This window comes from Ctenopharyngodon idella, chromosome 13 (assembly GCF_019924925.1).
Source record: "Ctenopharyngodon idella isolate HZGC_01 chromosome 13, HZGC01, whole genome shotgun sequence".
Classification (NCBI taxonomy): Eukaryota; Metazoa; Chordata; class Actinopteri; order Cypriniformes; family Xenocyprididae; genus Ctenopharyngodon; species Ctenopharyngodon idella.
In genome coordinates, this window is record NC_067232.1 from 15,109,684 (window position 1) to 15,129,032 (window position 19,349).

General features: G+C 35.8%; 1 protein-coding gene across 2 annotated transcripts in view; it reads left to right on the top strand.

The window, feature by feature from the left end:
• Positions 1–19,349, top strand: part of macrod2 (mono-ADP ribosylhydrolase 2) — a 576,338-nt gene that overhangs the window by 431,383 nt on the left and 125,606 nt on the right. The window lies entirely within an intron of this gene.

Here is a 19,349-nt window from a genome sequence, read left to right on the forward strand (position 1 = left end):
GGCTTATGATTATGCTAGAATATGCAACTTTGAGGTTTGAGCACGTTCAGCAAACCATTAATGACCTGCCTAGTCTAAACATAAAAGGCAACAACTTCTCTATGGAAACCCAAACCCAGCTGCCTTGATCATCTGTGCAGCTACTTACCTTCACACGCATTGAATTAGAAAGTATTTCAGCTCGAGTAACGTCTTTACATGGTCTGTTGACTTTTAAAATGGGTTTGTGCTGCAAACATCTATTTAGTGCAGGAAGATGGAGAATAAGTGTGAATAAAATAAGGCTAAATGAATTTTGGAAATCAATTAAGTCGTTACGGTGCTGTTGAGAGACTGAACACATGAATGTGTAGTGATGTTGACAGGTGGATGTGCTAATTAAGTGTTTGACTTGACAGGTTTATTTGTGATTATTTACGTCATTGTCTGTTCATAATTGTTCCTGTATGTTGAGACCAAATTGACTGTACAAAGCATATTACATGATTTGTTTCGACAGTCATAAGAGTAGATAAATGAAACCCCCCTTCACATTAGCTAAAGTACAGCTGCTGACCTACCAGCTAATCATCCTGGTGTTCGAATGAGCCAGATCAATAACTCAATCACTCAGCAATCATAAACTGTAATGTAGTGCGTACTGTTGAGTTTTGAAAAGTGAGTGCTACTGTGATAGTGTTTTTCACTCTGGTGGTACATGATATAAGGGATGCATGGAATTCATGTCTTTATTTTTTAAAAGATATGAAATATCCAACGCTATCTCATGACCAATTTGTATTTTACAAGGTGGCTAATTCATACAAATTCGTACGTTTTGTCTAAACCCCAGGTTTAAGGGGGTTAGGGGTAGGTCATTCGAAGGAATTCATAAGAATTTGGCAACTCATAAAATATGTACAATTTAGCAAAAAGAACGTACAAATTCATACTGAGAGACATTGTACGAATTAGCCACCTCATAAAATACGTACGAATTGCTGTGAGATCGGGTTGGAAATATCAGATTAGTATATTGTGCAGTTTATGTATTATTTAATATTGTTGCCATTTTTATCACCAGTTTCCTGGTATTTTCCTTAATGGGAAAATGTCTTACAGTGCTCTCCAAAAGTTTTTAAACTTTGCACAATCTCAGCATAAATCATTAAGTGACGAATTTGCATTGATTACAAACAACACAAACTACAAAAACACATTTTATCAAATATAAAATTAATACGGTTAGAACATATAACCATAGTAGCTAAAGCATCTTTAAACTTTGTTCTAATTTGTCTGTTGTACACTAACCTTAATTGGCAATCAATTAGTAAAGCTATACGGATTTGCCCAATCATTTTAAGAGTTGTACCCAGTAATCAGGCATCACAGCTGACAAAGGGGCGTCTGATGTGTACGTACTGTATGTAATTAAAAATAAAATCACTATTGCTGGTCTTGAATGATAATTGCAAGTTACTTTAATGCATTTATGCAAGAAATAAATTGGATAGATTTGAAGATATTGTTGAGCAAGTGGTAGGACTGCATGTTTTTCTGTATAATGGGACAAGTCAAACGACACTACTAGTGAATTAATAATTAATCTCCTGAATTTAGCCTTTCATACTAAGTTGTCTGTTGATTATGTTCAGTATTTAATACTTTCTTCTACATGTTAATGGACTTACTGATCCGTAAGCCTCTTAAAAGCCTGTTCAGTTTGAATTTTTGTCATTTTTTTAACAGAACTTTTTTTTTCTTAATGATGATTTTTTTTTTTTCTGCTAAAATATAAAAAAAATAAAATATTTAGGCAATGCTGAATGATGAACTTTATAAATATTAAAAATTAAATTATTATTTAGTAAATATTATTTTATTTACTTGGTATGACTAGAACTTTTCACTCTGAACCTCCGGCTTTCAGTCATGTAACGCTGACACTGACTTTGTTTATATACTGCCCTGATCCATCCGCTGACCCCATTAAGACACTGCAGTTAGGAATTTGCCTTGTTAGCAGTATTTTCCTATTATCTTAATCCAAGTAAGCTTATATATATAAACAGAATTACATTAAAACTTCGCAGCCCGCTTGTGAACCTGTAGCAGCTGCAATACTAACACTTGCACATGGAAGAAAATGAAGCGACAGCTCTTCATGCTGAAGATTTTGAATGAATCCTGGCTTTTCTATAAGTAAACTCATGATGGACAACAGTAATATTAACGAAGTGTCTTTATTTATTAGTCAGGATGTGCTCTGTAGCTTGTAAAGAGGGATATGAATGGAGTAGATCTATGAGCAACCTGTAGTCATGCACTCACTTAGAAAAACAGACAAACAAATAAAACTTCTAATTCCTCCAGGCTTCTCAGAATAGATTGCATAACAGATTTCCGGGCACCTTTTATTGAATGGCTTTTACCTGCGGGAGCTGAGGGCAGTTTAATTTATTGTGATTGTTAGGCCAAAGCAACGCCTCCAGGTTGATTGTGAACTGAGGGGAAGTGAGGATTAATTACAGAGTATTTAGCCGGAGAGTACAAAACACAGCAAGAGCCGTAAGAGGGATTTATTGTTCTGTTCTAATGGCGTGTCTTCACCCGAAGTGTTACCTGATCTTTTTTAACTGACTTCTAACATTGCTTCTGGCTTCTATTTGTTTGTTTGTTTTTTGTTTGTTTTTTGTTTGTTTTTTTAGACATTTTAAATGGAAAAAGTAGAGGCTAATTTGAATCAATTGCACCTGTTGATATTGTTTCTTCATCAGACGACAAATGATGATAAAGTGCCTTTATAAATCTTTTTTTTCATTTTGATGCCTTCTATAGAGACAGTGAAGATATAACAGGAAATCAGGGGATAAGAGAGGGGTGAATAGGATGGAAACATGATACAGGCCAGACTTGAACCCATACCTCAACAAATATGGACTCAATGTGTTGAACTAATGGTTCTAATACCAATCATGCTTAAGAAAGGAGATACTCTAATAATGCTCTAGTGTTTCAACACAATTATAAAGCCTTTAGCTCTTTATTTGATATTACCTGCTGATTGTTGCAGATGTTATCATAGTAATATTATTTCTGTTCACCCAAAAATTAAAAATTCTGTCATCATTTAATTACCCTCATATATTTCCAAACCTGTATGAATTTCTTTCTTATGTGGAACACAAAAGATTTTGAAGAATGTTGGTAACCAAACAGTTTTAATGACCATTGATTTTCAGTGTATAGACAAAAAAAACACACTTTATGTCTCAAAAGCTACGTTCACACTGTCAGTTTTGGGTTTTGACAACCGCATTTACTTACAGGTGTGAGTCTTGAAATGTCTAGTTCACACAGCAACTCACAGTAGTGTCTCAATTGCTGTCTGTATCAATGGGAGTCAAGCCACAAGAAATATCAAAGATGGCAACATCCATAAAACTGAAAAGTCTTATCAATTTTGACATGACGAGTCCAGTCGAGCCGCAAATTAATCCGTCAAATCTTCATTAACTGACAGCAGCTTTTATATCTGGGTGGAGGGCTGAGCCAAGCAGTGAAAAACTGAGAAGATGAGCATTTGACATGAACGTCTGACTAGGTCCACTGACTATTCTATTCTATTCTATTCTATTCTATTCTATTCTATTCTATTCACTAGATTCCATTTTCTGTATGTTGAAAATTTTCTCACAGTTAAAAATCCCATGCATGAAGGATAATCTGCTGTGCTGATAGTATCTCTATCCATAACATTGAGAATGCCATTATGGGCTTGGCATGCGAGAGGTGCATTAGTTCATCGAGAGTATCCAGGGACATAAGTGCATGTATGCACTACACTGTTAACTTCACAATAAGGTGCATTAGGCCTGGCTTGTAAATTAGGGCCTGGGCTCTTAGCCACCTTAAGATGCCTCTACTTATATGTGTAATATATCATGGTACAGTCGTGCTGCAGCACCTCACACTCTGGCAATTGTGATTGATGACTGAAGGTTAACCTTCGCGGGCCAGGGTGTATGTTCACTATACCGCATTGGGGAAGAGTAATGGAGATGGGGTTTTCTGATGGAAGCTGGGCTGCAGTGAGAAAGGGGGCTGGGTGATTCTTCCCACATAAATACAGTAAAGGACAGTTTCTTTTATTTCAATATACTACACAGCAAAACATCCAGTGTTAAATTAACACTTCCAGTGTCACCCAGTGTTTATATAATCTATAATTTATAATATAATTTAATTTATAAATTAACTGGCAATGTTAATTTAATACTAACAGTGTTCATTTAACACTGGGGGTTTTGTGTAATAATAGTAGTATATAAGTAGTAGTAGTATACTAATAATAGTAGTATATAAGTAGCATAACTCTTTTCAACATTGAAAATAATAGGAGATGTTTCTTAAGCACTAAATCAGCCTATTGAAATAATTTCTGAAGTATCATGTGCCACTGAAGACTGGAGTAATGCTGCTGAAAATTCAGCTTTGATATCACAGGAATAAATTACATTTTAAAATATGTTAAAATAGAAAACATTATTTTAAATTGTAATAATATTTATCAAAATTACTGTTTTACTGTATTTTGAAAGAGCAAATGCAGCCTTGGTAAACATAAAAGACTTCTTTCAAACTTTTGAATGGTATTTATTTGTTTTTTTCTGGGTTACTGTTTTTTTAGCCTATGTAGGTTCAGAGTGTTTAATGTAATTTAGTATTTAATAAGGCACTATTGAAGGAACTTTTTCATAACACTCTCAAATAAGAGTGATGGATTGCTGTAGATTTGACAAAGTGATTCAACTATATTCCCTCATCTCCACTTCTTAAAAGTTAAACTTCCTGAAAATTCTACCCACACAAAATGGTGTTACAAACACAAAAGGGAGCATTGAAATACATACAAGCACCCCATCCCTCCAGTGTGGACCGTGGTGGTCCAGGCTTTGGGGTCACACTCACTCCTGAGGTTCTTCTTTTAATATGAGATAGATTAGCTTTGTATTTATCTCCTGGTCCAGTTCACCATGGCCCTGGTAGATTTACAGAGCTTCACAGAAGGCATTTGTGCCCACCGTGAAATCATTCTGAAAAGCTAAGCAGTGGGTGTTTTTTTTTTTTTTTTTTTTTTTTCTCTATTGTGGTAAAGTTCACATCGTCTTCAGTTCTGCATGTTCCAGCTCTGTCATGATCTCTCACATTTGAGGGCATCAAAGTAGGATTTCACGCTTTCATCTGCTCTTATGAGTCCAGACAACTCTGCACCCTCTTTATCTCGGATGTATTTCTCATCAGTATGATTTCTATATGACAGACTATGGCAGCCGTAGACATTCAATGAGCCCCCTGCCCCAACGAACATGATGAATCAATTACAGTTGCTGCCCTTTTTTTAGAGGTTTAATAAACTGTATTGCTCTATTTCAGTGCTTTTTAAAGCGCTGGTCCCTAAGCCAAACTGGGTCACGTACCTGTAAATGTTCATTCGCTGCATGTTTTAATAATATGTGCAGTTATTTCTTTAGTAAGGTTAACTGAAATGGCAAAGAGCAAATGCACTTTTTTTAGTCTACTCTTCCGCGTAGTTTGTGCTACTGCTACTGTTTGTAGAAAGAAAGAAAGAAAGAAAAAGAAAGAGAAAGAAAGAAAGAGCTCAGTCTGATTGCAGCTGCCTTTTTTCAGGGCTGTTACACTGCCTGGAAACTCTGCTCCAATCACGGCCTCTGATTGTCCATATGCCACCAGTGTGCTATATCTCTCTGCTACATCAACCAGCTCCAATCATCTGTTTGCTTTATTTCCCATTTTCACATCTAATTCGATGTAATTCAGACCTACACTGCTTTAATCCGCCGGTGAAAAATGCAGTGTGACACTTTATTTGGCTGTCGCTTCTAAATTCGCAACCAGCAGACGGTTTAATATAGCGTCTCGGACCCTGGTCCAGACGGCCCGCATCACCCACGCGGCTCTGACACATGAAACAGATTGTGGAGATTCCCTCCTAATAAAACCTTAACTGAACCAGGAATCCAGGCCGTGCTCAGAGAAACTAAGCATTACTAAGCAACGCTGTTGTCACTGCACTTCTGGCTTTTAAGGACTGTGGTCGTTTTTCCTCCTCAGGGTTTCTGTGGGTCTTAAAAAGACTTAATTTGCTCTTCCACAAATTAAAGCCTTAAAAATGTCTTAAATCAGAGCACAAAGTCTTACATTCATAAAGTCATGGCATTAAATGTTGCTTGCCCTGCAAAAAATGAATATCTTCCTCATTATTTTTGTCTAAACATCTTTAAATCAAGATACATTTACTGGAAAAGGAAAAAGAACATATGAAGTCTTGTTTTCTGAGAAATTATATGAGTTTACAACATATGTCAATGGGCTTTGAATTAAGCTTTGAATTAAGTTTGATTAAGTTTTCTGAGCCCATTGGCAGGTATTTGTTCATTTTAATCATAAACCCATACTATATAATTTTGCTTCTCAAGTAAATGTATTTTAATTTAAGAATCTTTCAATATTTACACTGGAAAACAAGATAAAAAGACTGAGAACACCAAGAGCATTACCTTTTTTTTTTTTTTTTTTTGTAAAATTGATTAAAAATGAATGAAGATCATTTGGAAGTGTTGCTAATACACCTCTAAATATTTACATGTAGTGAACATATTGACATGTTTTGTTTTTCCTTCAGTTTTCTTTACTTGGTCTTAAAAAGGTCTTTAAAAAGTCTTCCTTAATAAAAACTGCAGAAACCTTGCTCCTGTTTTGTTTATTTTTTATAAACATGTTTGTTTATTTTTTTACCATCTGTCATTTAAGGGTTTAGATAATAAATGCAATCCCCCACAGGAGCTCTGAAAACTGAGATTGAATGGCTAATAGAAACAAATGCCTGTCGTGATGGTGCGATTTGCTATCCGAACGGTAAATATCATTTCAAGTTCAGCAGGGACTGTGGCAGGTAAGACTGTAAAATGACATCAGGGAGATATTTGTTGTCATTTTTGAAAGGAAGATATATTGAGAATGTCAAACGGAGAATAGGGCAGAATGGCTTTCCGTTGTGGCTATTCCAAACAAACAGCCACATATATATGCACATATGACCTAAAGTCATCATGAGACTCAAGCTCAAGTGCATTTTCCTTTATTTAACAATAAAAATGAGGGATGAGTGACAGAATTGCTCTGTTCCAAAACTCAACTGCCCCCGAGGCAGCATTTTAAGCTGTGCAGGGGAGCCAATCTCAGAAGACATTGTGAAAAATGCTGGAGAATTGTTGTTAATTTATTCAGTTCTGAAAAGCATCAATAGGTTATGTTTTAGAATAATAAAAACTGATTGCTTATTTAAAATTATGTACCACATATTTTCATTCTTAGTAGAGTATTGGGTCATTAAAAAAATATGGTGACAAACCTGTCTTTTGAATTTTAGGTTATAAAAAATGTCAAATATTCAAATACATCATTTTATACGGTTAATTTGAGAAAAAAGGGGCTTATTATTTTGCACATTTAAAAAAAAAAATAATAATTTTTTTGTCAGATGCTTGGAAAATAAAGCTGTCTCATTGATCTGTTACACTTTCTTTGATATTTACAATTATTTATTTGTTTTAATCATTTTGTTTTCTGGGGATAAGCAGTAGTGCAAGGTCTAAGAATTTTGCAAAAAAAAAATACATCAAAATATGAATGCTTGTCCCTTTTGTTGTCAGTAAGGTTAGTAATGTTAAAAAACTTTATTTTGAAAATGTGCTTACTGTCAGTTTTTATAAGAGAGGAAATAACTGAAGTAAATTCAAAACATTTTGTAAGTCAGAAAATCAACATTGCCTCCATTTTGAGTGTTCCAAATGAGTCATTTTTGAGGTTCCCTTTAAGTTAGGATGCTGCCTTGGAAGGCAGTTGGCAGCATGGCAGCTCACTAGGTTTTGGAACAGATCTAAAGTGTTTTTAACTTAAAGGTGAAGTGCTCTTTCGTGTGGAACGCTTCGCATGTCTTTCATTGCTGTAGGTGGACACTGGAGACCAGACGGGGGCGTTCACCAGTTGCCAGGCGGCCCGGTTCGGTTCAGGTGAAGTCAGTGAGAAAGACACAGAAATGTCAGATGTTTCTCCTCAAGGTGCTCACCGAACTGAGACGCTGGCATCTCTTTTGTATCTCACATTGGTGTCACACCTGCCATCGCTTTGTTGAATCTTGTGGTGTGCAGAGACATCTTAAGGCTAACTCCAGACTACTACTTCATTCAGAGTGGCTGCAGACCTTTTTGTTTTTTAAGTTGTCTGGCCTTTCGTTTCAAGTTTGTGCCGTGCTACCATAGAGAAACCTGCCGGGGTGAGGTCAAGAACAAACTGAACACAGCGAGAAACTCATGTTGTCGTATGCACACACACATTTACACATATTACCATGATGGAGTAGTCCAAGTTGGAGTCACTCCAGGCACCGCCACCAGAGACCTCTTTAAGCACTGCTCACTTTCCTTCCGTGTGTCCAATCAGAGCGCACAATGCTGAGGGTGCACTTTTATTTTCCTCTCTACTGACATGGAACTATCAATCTCAATAGAAAAGGTCATAACCTGTTTATCTAACACAGCCCTATATTACTTATTCACTGTCCCAAAAGGAAACAGCTGTGGCTTTCAGAAAACTTGTGTTAGCGCTGGGTTGTGTGATGCTATATGTCAGCCAGTAGCATGTTTATACTGTGCACATATACAGTACATATTTGCACAGATGTCAGTGGACAGGTTTACTACCGTTCAAAAAAAATGGGGTTGGCAGGATTTTCTCATTTTTTTTGAAAGAAGTGTGTCATGCTGATCAAGGCTGCATTTATTTGATTAAAGATATAATTAAAAAAAAGTCAAATATATTACAATTTTAAATAACTTTTAATTTAACAATTTATATACATACAGTCAAACCAAAATGTTTTGAGACACCTTGAACATTTCATTCATTAATACAGTTTATTCACTATAGTTTAAAAAAAAAATTGTAATAAAATATGACAAGATCTCAGAGTTAAACTGTGTCAGAAAAAGAAATAATCTTAATTATGTCAGATAATCAGATAGTCAAGATTCGTTCAAACCCATTGATTCATTCAGCAAGGTAACAAGAGACCTTTTTTATGAGTGAGCCATTGAATCATTCATTTAACTGATTCGGTCAGCAACGCTACTACTTTGTGTTGCTCTGCACAACGCCGGTGTTTGGAACCTTGGCAAAGCAAAAATAAAAAGTAACTGTCAATATTGCAGCTAAAATAAGTTTCTCATTATTATTTTCTTGTTTATTGAACTGTTGTATAAAAGCAATATCACATAATCGTGCTGCTTCCTTGTATTTCAGCAACCTCTCAGAAGCGGCAGTTGCTAGTTCTAATGTGACGTTTTTGAATGAGTAATGGAGGATTGTGCACATCGTAAGAAAGTCCCTTACTTCATAGATATATTCACATAGATGCTGTACCTTGTTAGTGTTTGTTTCTATGGGCTGCTATATGTAAGCAGTCTGGCATATTGGAACAGTGTCTAAACCAGTTCAGTGTGGCATCTATGTATAAATATATCTATGCCTTACTTATTTACATGCTTGTCTGTTAAACTGTCTGTATCTGTGAATAATGGCATAATCTGTATACATCCATACTAGCTATCTTCTGAGGAAATTATTTGTTTGTGTCCTAATGTGTCCAACTACAGTAAAACTAATATGATGCTAATTGGATTACATATTCATTAAGATAGAGAATAGACTAAACATAAAGAGAATAATAATTGAATTCAGTTGTTTAGATGTGTTGATTGTTTTTACACCACATTACAGTCTTCAAGAGAAGGGCGTCACCTTAGCACTTCTCTTTGTTGACAAATTGTCCTTCTGTCTCTAATGAAGTGTGTTTGACAGCCTTACACTACAGAAAACAGCGTAATTACATTGTCATTGTATTTTCTTCTTAAACGTACATTTTTCATAATAATGATATAATGAAATCTGGAAATGTGTGATCTTATTTCTTACTCGTTGATAACAGTGCTAAATGAAAGAAATAATGTGAGAACTGTACTGTAAACAGGCAGCGAGGGTTATAATTAATCATCGGATCATATGAGAGATATACATAGCCCAAGGTTACAGCCAATTGCTTTCACAGTGTCAATATCCCCTCCACGATTTGCTTGCATGAAAATCAATTTCGATGACGCCTCTGGACTCATGAAGATAAAAGTTTATATAAAAAGACCAATTTGACTGTTCGGGAATACGGGAGAGAAACCTGCTCATCAAAAACCTGCTCATTCAAAAGACTGTTTTTGACCCTTATCACTCTTGATAAAAGAATTAGATATGATTTTAATGAGCTTTACTAATTGCATTTACATATATTGCTCTCTCATGATTTTTGTTTGCTTTGCTGTCACAATTCTAAAGATGTAAGTTAACTTGCTTCCAAGCTCTCCACCTGATTCATTAAGTTTTCATCACTTATGCATATAGATCCCATTCGACCCTACTTATCAAATCTGCGTTCAATAGAATGGGCCTAGCTCAGAGAGAACTTATTGCAGAAACAACAGAGAGCCAGCGCACGTCCTCCAAAATAAAGTGATGACATCCTAGTCAGTGAGTCGTTTATCATAGGGATTAATTATGCTTGCTATCTGTGGCTTGCAGAAATGGAAGATTATGAAAAATGTAATGGCCACTTTTTTGCCTCTCTCCCTGGTGATTGTATTAATATGGATTAAGCCATAAACCTCAGGCCTTAGAATGAAAAGACACTTGTCAGCATTTTCTGTCCTTCATGACAGAGGCGTTGCTATTATTGAGGATCTGTTGCATATCTTGACTGACAGGAGATTATGGAAGAATAGATCATGCTCAAGTACATCAAGTACATTACTTCAAGTCTTCCTTCCTTTTTTCCCTTCTTTTCTTCCTTTCTTTCTAGCTTTGTTTTTCTTTCTTCATTCTGTCCTTCCTTTGTTTTTTCACTTCCTGATTTATTTCTTTAATTTTTGTCCTCATTCTTCATTACACCCTTCCTTTCTTCCTCTCTTCCTTCCATCCTTCCTTAATTTAATCTTTTTTTTTTACTTATTTATGTTCTTTCATTTTATTTTTCTATCTCTTTCTTCCTTACTTTCTTCCTGTATTTTACCCCTTTCTTCTTTCATGAATATCTCCTTTCACATGCAGAATGAGCAGTTTTCTGAAAAATAAATAAATTGAATAAACTCTGAAATGAACTCAAACTGCAGTGACAGATTTTTCTTTGTATCTCGATGCACCCGTTCCAAATCCAGACTGACGCCTGTTCAATGTCACAGACAGATCAATCAATTGACTGGCCTACATTTGGCATCATTCTTTCCCTTCACTGGCTTGATGTTATATTGATATAGAAGGGACTTTGTGTGGCAAAGCATAGATTACTTTCTCTATTTGGCCCACACTGTGGCCTTTACTGTTGCTAAGAAGCAAGCTGAGGGTTGACCTTGTCCTTTTGGGATAACCTTTTCCAAACTAGATAGCTGTGCTTCTAGAACTAGTCTCTTTTAGGCATCATTGAATTTTTTTGCGATTCATTAATGTGTCCAGTATTGACCGCTTAACTGGGCCTGTATGTTAACGCTGCTCGGGGTCTGATGCTGTACTGAGTGATATATCCAGGTTAGGAAGGTGGAACGCCAGTGGGGCGGGACTGAATGTCTCAGATCAACGCAGGTGAGCCAAATGATCTTCATCTCTTACCTTTTCATTGCGAGGAATCAGAATCAGCCTCAAAGCATGGCCTAGGGCCACAGCCAGTTTGAAAGTCAATGTTTGTGCATTAATTATGTCCGCTCGAGGGGGTTTAACCAGACATGGGTTTAGACCGCTAGCTTCAACATGGCATGCACATCAATATGCTGCATGCTATCCTGGAGGGCAACGAATCGCACAGATGACAAACCCCAGCGCTAATTTGTTTGAGTGTTGTATTGGTAGATGTGTAAACATATTTTTCAATTTGAACTGGGTGAACCCAATTACACAGTTGGGTCAAGCGTCAATACTTTCTTTAGTTTATTCAATTTTGACTGATATTGTATTTTTGTTTTATTTTCTCATGCATAAAGATTGTGGTTTCTTTTGACCAACATTTTCTTGAGAGTTAAAAAGTTAGTTCCTCAAAATGTGCTCACAGATACAGTACAGTTCATAATCTCTTTGTATTGTATCTGTACACATACAGTAAGATGTATTACCTTCAGACTATGGGATTAGGGTCTCTCTCTCTTTTTTCTTGTTAGCTGTCCTTAAAGAAAAGTGGTGTCACTGAACCTCCAGCACATTATTTGACCTTTATATGGATGATTGATAACAACTCCTCTGGCCTCGAGATATTTCATGTTGTCCATGTGGTGTCAAGGCCACTGTGTGCATAAGGGAAGGGAAACTGAAATGCTTCCCTAAGTGGGGGCAAATTTGCGACACTGACCATATGAACTCCTTTGTTCAAAAGGTCAGATGTTTTACATGATCAAATCATGCTGGAGAATATGATCCTCAGATCATGTCTGTTGGATTGTTGCTGTATATTTTGTATTACAGTACTTGCATAACAAATTCTGATAATTTTTAATGAAAAATATATATATAAGATGAGAAAAATAAGGTCTATTTTCATTAGTCTTTTCAGACTTTTTGACCCTGATTTTGAGTCAGTGAGGTTTCCCCAATGTAAGTTTTCCTAATGTTTCTGGTTCCATGCACATGAATAATCTCCTAACTCACTAAATACAGACAGCATGACCCCCCTCTAAAGCCCATGTTCCTACAGGCAAGAACACATCTGGAGCATTTCTGTTCTCCCAGTGACCTGCACGAAGAGGCTGTCCTTTTATCATTTATCACATTTCACACTTCAGTTTCTTTATACAGTATGAAAAGAAATAAGATTTGCAGAATAAGAAAATGCATAAGGATGCCTTTGGTGTCATACAGGGAGAGATCTTTCAGCACACATTCTGAGCAGCTCTTTGAAGACCAAGTACATCTGATGTTGCCTACTGGGTATTTAGACGTGTCATGGAAATGGTATGGTATTCTTTGAAATACTTTGGGCTACCACATAAATACCAAGGTTTGTGAATATAGTAATCATATATTAAAGTACCATGGTATTATTCTTCAAAATGGAGATAAGCTACTTTGAAACATACTCATAATCAAGTGATTAACAAAAAGTAGCTAACCACATTGAGGCTATTTATTGAGGCCTAACTGTCAGAATTTATTTTCATAATCAGCAGTGTGTGTTTATGGTATTTATTTTATCTGAGAAAAACAAAGACCTCTAAATTGACAGCACTTAACTTGAACTGATGATTTTGCATTAAATATATCTAATAAAACTAGAAACGACCCCATTTACTGTCTGTAACTGGATCAAAAAACACAGCAGCATTTAACTAAATGTTTCACTTTAAAAAATAGTAGCTGTAAATTGCCGCACAGGGCTTTCTGTGTAGACTCATTTTTTTTAACTGGTTCATGTAAATGAAGAGGATTTCCCAATGCTACAAATGAGAGAGGACATTGTAGGAGTGTGTATTATTGCCGAGCTTGCTACATGTGCAGTTCAATGTGACAAAAAACAGCAATATAGCCTTTTGTCACACTGCACCACCTATGTTGGGAAACAGTAGTTTGATACTGAAAAAGATGCACTATTTTGAAAACAGCTGAGCTACTGTCACTCTACTGAAAAATGTATTTAAGTTAGTTGCATTTCTATTTTTAGTTATTTTTTTCTTCAATTCTGCACTGTACTACCAGAGTACTTTTCTGGAAGGGTCTGTGGCACACTGAACTAAAGAGCGATGGATGTTCTCGCTTGTGCTGGAGCAGGTTAGGCAATCTTTCTCTCGGTGTTTCAGCAGCTGTAGCAGTGGCCGTACGGGGGCAGAATTAATACGCTGACCCTGTTAGGAGAGGCAGGTGGTCTTGAGAGGGGGGTCGCACCTGTCTGAAGAGAGGTCACCCTCTTCTGTTCATCTTTCTTTCTTCTTGTTCACCTTGGGCTCTTGCCAAAACTTGCACATCTCTCTCTCTCTCTTTCTCCCTCTCTCGAGTGACTCCACAAAGTCATTCTTTTGTTACTAACTTTTTCCAAAACCTGAAGAGGTGTTATCGATAACGGACAGTGTGAATGTTCTCTTAAAAGCTATTGAATTGCAATCTCATTTCCAGAGAGGCATGTTTGAGGCCGCAGAGACGGCCCTGCTGTGGGAGCGCCGCTGGGCCCGGCGGTGTTCTCATATAGGACATCTGCTCAACGAGGCCTTGGTTTTCTGCTTCTCATATGACCAATGCATTTATCAAACTCAGCCTGAACCAATATCACACTGTCACATAGGAGCACATGGCATTCTATCACTACGAAGGTCTCTGACAGGACAAGTCCTTTCCTATTATTGTCTTCCTGTGTGTGTGTGTGTGTGTGTGTGTGTGTGTGTGTGTGTGTGTGTTAGCTTGTTGAATGCTTGTACGTGTGCCGCCTGTGTCCGCCTCCTCTGAACTCTTATAGATTCCTTTGGACTTGGATCAATACGCTTCTTCACTTCTTAGGCCCAACACATGCTATTATGTAAACACAGATGCTTCTAACAATGCAAGTTCAATTTCATACAATGACTGCATTTACATGTGCACCAATAATGCAATTTATATTTATATATATATATATATATATATATATATATATATATATATATATATATATATATATATATATACACAATAATCAGAGTAAGGACTTAACTGCTGTAAGATGTTTACATGGCACAAGCAAAACTATTCACTCCTGTTTACATGCAATATTCATTATTCTGGTTATTCGCTAAGAAGTGTGGTTATTTTTTTTTTACCGCAATCCTTCACATAAACCAGTGTATAGCACAAATGATGAACTCATATACAGTAGGTGTGGTACTTGCCACTGTTTTAATCCACTTATGTCAAATGCAAAACCCATTTCTATGGACATATTGGATATTATTCGTTGCCGTTATGATCATTGCAATGCCGCTGTAACTAGGGTTGCCTAAGCTGCCGTCACTGTGTTTACAAAACGTAAAGTTTAATTGCAATATTGTTTTGTTTTGTATTGTTCATTGTTTTGACAATGATTTGGAGTAGAAACATCATTACAAGTTGATATAACTGCCTTATGTGCAATGTAAATGTATAAAACTGTGTTTTTAAATGAGTGTTAATTATTATATCTAAAAAACAGTATAGCAATTGAATGTAATAGTTTGAATGCAATTTTTAACCTTTAATATTAATGTGCAAACTGACAGGGTTACATATAGTTTACAGCATTAGTAAAGATATTGTTTTCTACTAATGTACAATAGAAATATTGACATGTACTGTACCTGATATAAACCAAATGAATCAATACGAATTGAATCGAATAACTATATTAGTACTGAGAGTAGGCCAATGTAAAGTATTACAGTGAGTATGTTAAACAGGACTGTGTACTTACAATGCATTGGCCATACATTGGTGTCTGTGTACTTGCATAAAGTATCACTTCACTAAAACAGTGTGTGAACTGATTTAGTGAGGGGGGAAAAGAAGTAGGTTATTTATTTTGGTTTATGTATGCGCATGTATGTCTGGTGAAGCACAAAGTTGACTGACACTCAATGCTGTTGTCCGCAGGCTACGTCTTGCCCCATTGTAAGAGTGAGCCAGTGAGATGGAGGAATTGTGGAGACTTGACATGCTCTCCTCCCTTTCGGTTTGTCATTCAGCAGAGGCCGTTTGAGGCTGGGTGCTCCTGTGGAGAAGGGCCACAGTGTCTCTCTGTCCCGCTCTTGACGCCTGGAGCGCTCAATTACTATTTATATGCTGATCTTTGACAGCTCACTGCTGCCTGACGCACATATACTAGTTTGCAGATATAAGACACTCATGCTCTGAGTTCTGTCTCGGACTGAGAGAAACCTCTGGATGGAGTCAGAACTAACAGATCTCATTCACAGATGTTTCTTCAGCTTCTCAGGCACAGGGATGTATTTTAAACAAAAACACATTTCAACCTTTTTTTTTGTTTGTTGTTGTTGTTGTTACAATATATGAAGGCCACATTAACTGTCTTGAAAATGTTTCTACTTGTCAAATTCCTTATTTTATAGAGACTTTCAATTGTAAATTATGAAAATCCATCATAAAAATATATATTTTTTAGAATTATTTAAAATTATGGGACTTAAAGAGTAATACAAACCATTTCAATGTTTACTATGTAAAAGTTACTCCTTTTTAGATCATCAGTCAGGATCATCACACAAAAAAGGTGTGTTTGAGAGAATGTGTTTTGCTGAGGGCCAAAAGTGCAGCTTATAACTGAAGAAACACCTTCCTTCTCCTACGTTATATCCAAATCAATCAAACAAACCATTGTAGAACATAAATACACCCTGCAATCTTTGCTCTTGTCTTGTGTTTTTTACCACGTTAAAGGAGACCTTAGTCAAAAGTCATCTTTTGTCTGAAGGGGAAGGTAGGCTGCTTTCCTTTGGTCATCAAGGGTAATGGAGTCCTCAAACTGTAGCAGGAAGATTGAGAGTCTCATAAATTAGGCGAGAAGAAGCATAACTGCAGGACACCCAATTCATATAATCTAGCTGAAGAGTTGATTAAACTCTTATTCACTACAAGGACTGGAATATAAAGAACTAGCTCAGAGTGCAACTATACCAGTGAGAGAGGGACACTAAAAAAAGATTGAGACTCATGGTGTTTAGTATGAAGTTGCTATGTCCAGTGTGAAAGATTTTTTTTTATCTTAAGATATATAAAAAGTGTTTATAAACCCTTCACTTAAAGAGGTAGATGACCCGAAAATGAAAATTATCTCTCCAAACCCAAATGCTGTTCTTCCATTGAATTTTAGAGAAACCTTTGCATAGCTCTTTTCCATGCAACAGTGTTTAACAAGGTCTAGAAAGTAGAACAAAAGTACAAAAAAGTATATTAAAAAGTAATGGTGCTTTAATAATTTTTTGGGTGAAAAATTCCTTTAAAATATTGTTTATTTAAAGTCTCTGTTTCATATGTAGATAAAGCTGAAACCACCAACTGGCTCAGGTAGTTTATCCTTTTGTGTTGTAGCTGGCTCAACTTCAGAAAACTAATTGGACAGATGTTTTAAAGTAGGGAATGCAAATGTTGGTCAGTTAATTATCAACCACTGAGCACACATTCAGGAATAGATGTGCTGTGACCCTTCAAATGCACAAGCTGTGACTTATTTTGCAATTTTGAAATGTTTTATTGTGACACATGACAATGTAATCTATACAGTACACGGATAAAAATTAATCTATACCGTACAAGGATAAAATTAACTAAGATTAGAAAATAATCACTATACATCAGTTAGGTAAACCATTTCTGGTGAGAAATGACATTGTTCGTATACTGCTGTGTGATTATGTAGCTAGATTTGCTCATTAGATATTCTACATTCACAATAAATTATCTGAAAAATTATTCATTAGTTTAAATCCCAAAGTGTAGCATATAAACTGATTTAATTGTCTGGACTCATGTATGAGTCGTGTATAAGAAGAAAGTGAATAGAAAATTTTGTTTGTGTAACTGTCACTGTGGGTTTTGAGTCACGCACAACAGACCTCATTTCAAACAAGGGATGAGTAGTTTGCTCTATTATTTTATGTTGCTTCATAAAAGTCGATGTTGCAAAAGATCCTGTTGATAAATAGGTTTAAAGTGCATTTTCAACATGTTTTCTGCTGAGATCAGCATTTAATGAACAAAACTGTACTTTCAGTGCCGCTTTTGGGACGTTCCACTGCCCTGCTTCCATGTTCAGTGGGGATTCTGTAACCTGTTAATATGGGTGCTGAAATAAATATGCGCCACAGACACAGGATGTGTGAAACAGGTCTCATATAAATAAGATATTTGCTTAGTATTATGTATTATAATGGTGGTTATTGCTAGGCTAGTGTTAAAGGGAAAGTTCACCCAAAATATTCAACCCCATGTGATTTTTCTTAAAATATTTAGATTTTTTTTTTGTTTGTTTGTTTTTTTGAATGAACGAATGAACGAACGAATGAATGAATGAATGAATGAATGAATGAATGAAAGAAAGTCAGTGGGGTCCAGTGTTTGGTAAAAAGCAAGCAATAGAAGTGAATGGGGCTGATGTATGAATGATTTAATAGAAATGTGAAGCTTACAGCTTTATAAAAATGCTCTACATTAATTATTCTGTTAAAATCTGTGTGTCATTTGAGCTGTAAAGCTGTTTAAGTAATTTTTACAGTAATTTAGGGCATAACTTTACACAGAAATGTTAGTAAGCTGTTGTTTTCCCACAAAAATCATCTTATCACATATTGTTTGTTTTGTGGCTAACATGCACTGCAAAGAAATATTTCTTGTTTCAAGTTAAAAAAGTTTTTTTTAATTTTTTTTATACAAAATAAGTGTTTGTGCTCCCTTAATTTTAAGTTTAGTCACCTCAAATAAATATAATATAAAAAAATGTCACTTAGTACAACTTAACAACTTAACGTATTTCAAGTTAACTAAACTTAACATTTTAAGGCAGCACAAACACTTATTTTGTAAAAAAAAAATGTTTCAACTTAAAAAAAGTAAGTGTTCGTGCTGCCTTAAAATTTTAGGTTTAGTTAACTTGAAATGTGAAGTGTAAGTGACAACTTGGATATTTGAGCTGACTAAACTTAAAATTTTAAGGCAGCACGAACACTTACTTTTTTAAGTTGAAACGTTTTTTTTTACCTCACTGTAACACAGATTATTGTTTTTGTTTGTTTTTCTTTTAAGAAAAGGAGGGACAAATGGAAATGAATTTTTGTGGTAATTAATTTAATGCCACAAATGCTCATTGAGCTTAACCTGGAATATACCTTTAAATAATTATACAAATTGCATGCAATGCATCCCTAGTGATTATTTATAGTACAATGTACCATATTTTCCAACAACAATGTGCTTTTGACTGCAAGTCATTGCTTTATATTTCAGGAAATACCGTAATCATAATTGAAAAGTACTGTATGTAAATACAGTCATACGGTTCTGTTTTATGGTTTATGGTTTATTGTGGTTTGTTAACAAATTCTGCTTTCACACTCTCTGAGGCTTCTGGGATGCCTGAGCGAGGTGGCTATTTATTTAAAAAGTATGAGAATGTTAAGAAGTTTGAACGTTTCTAGAGCCCTTGAAGTAAGTCTTAGTTACCTGAGGAATCTCTTGTCCTGGTTGAAGGG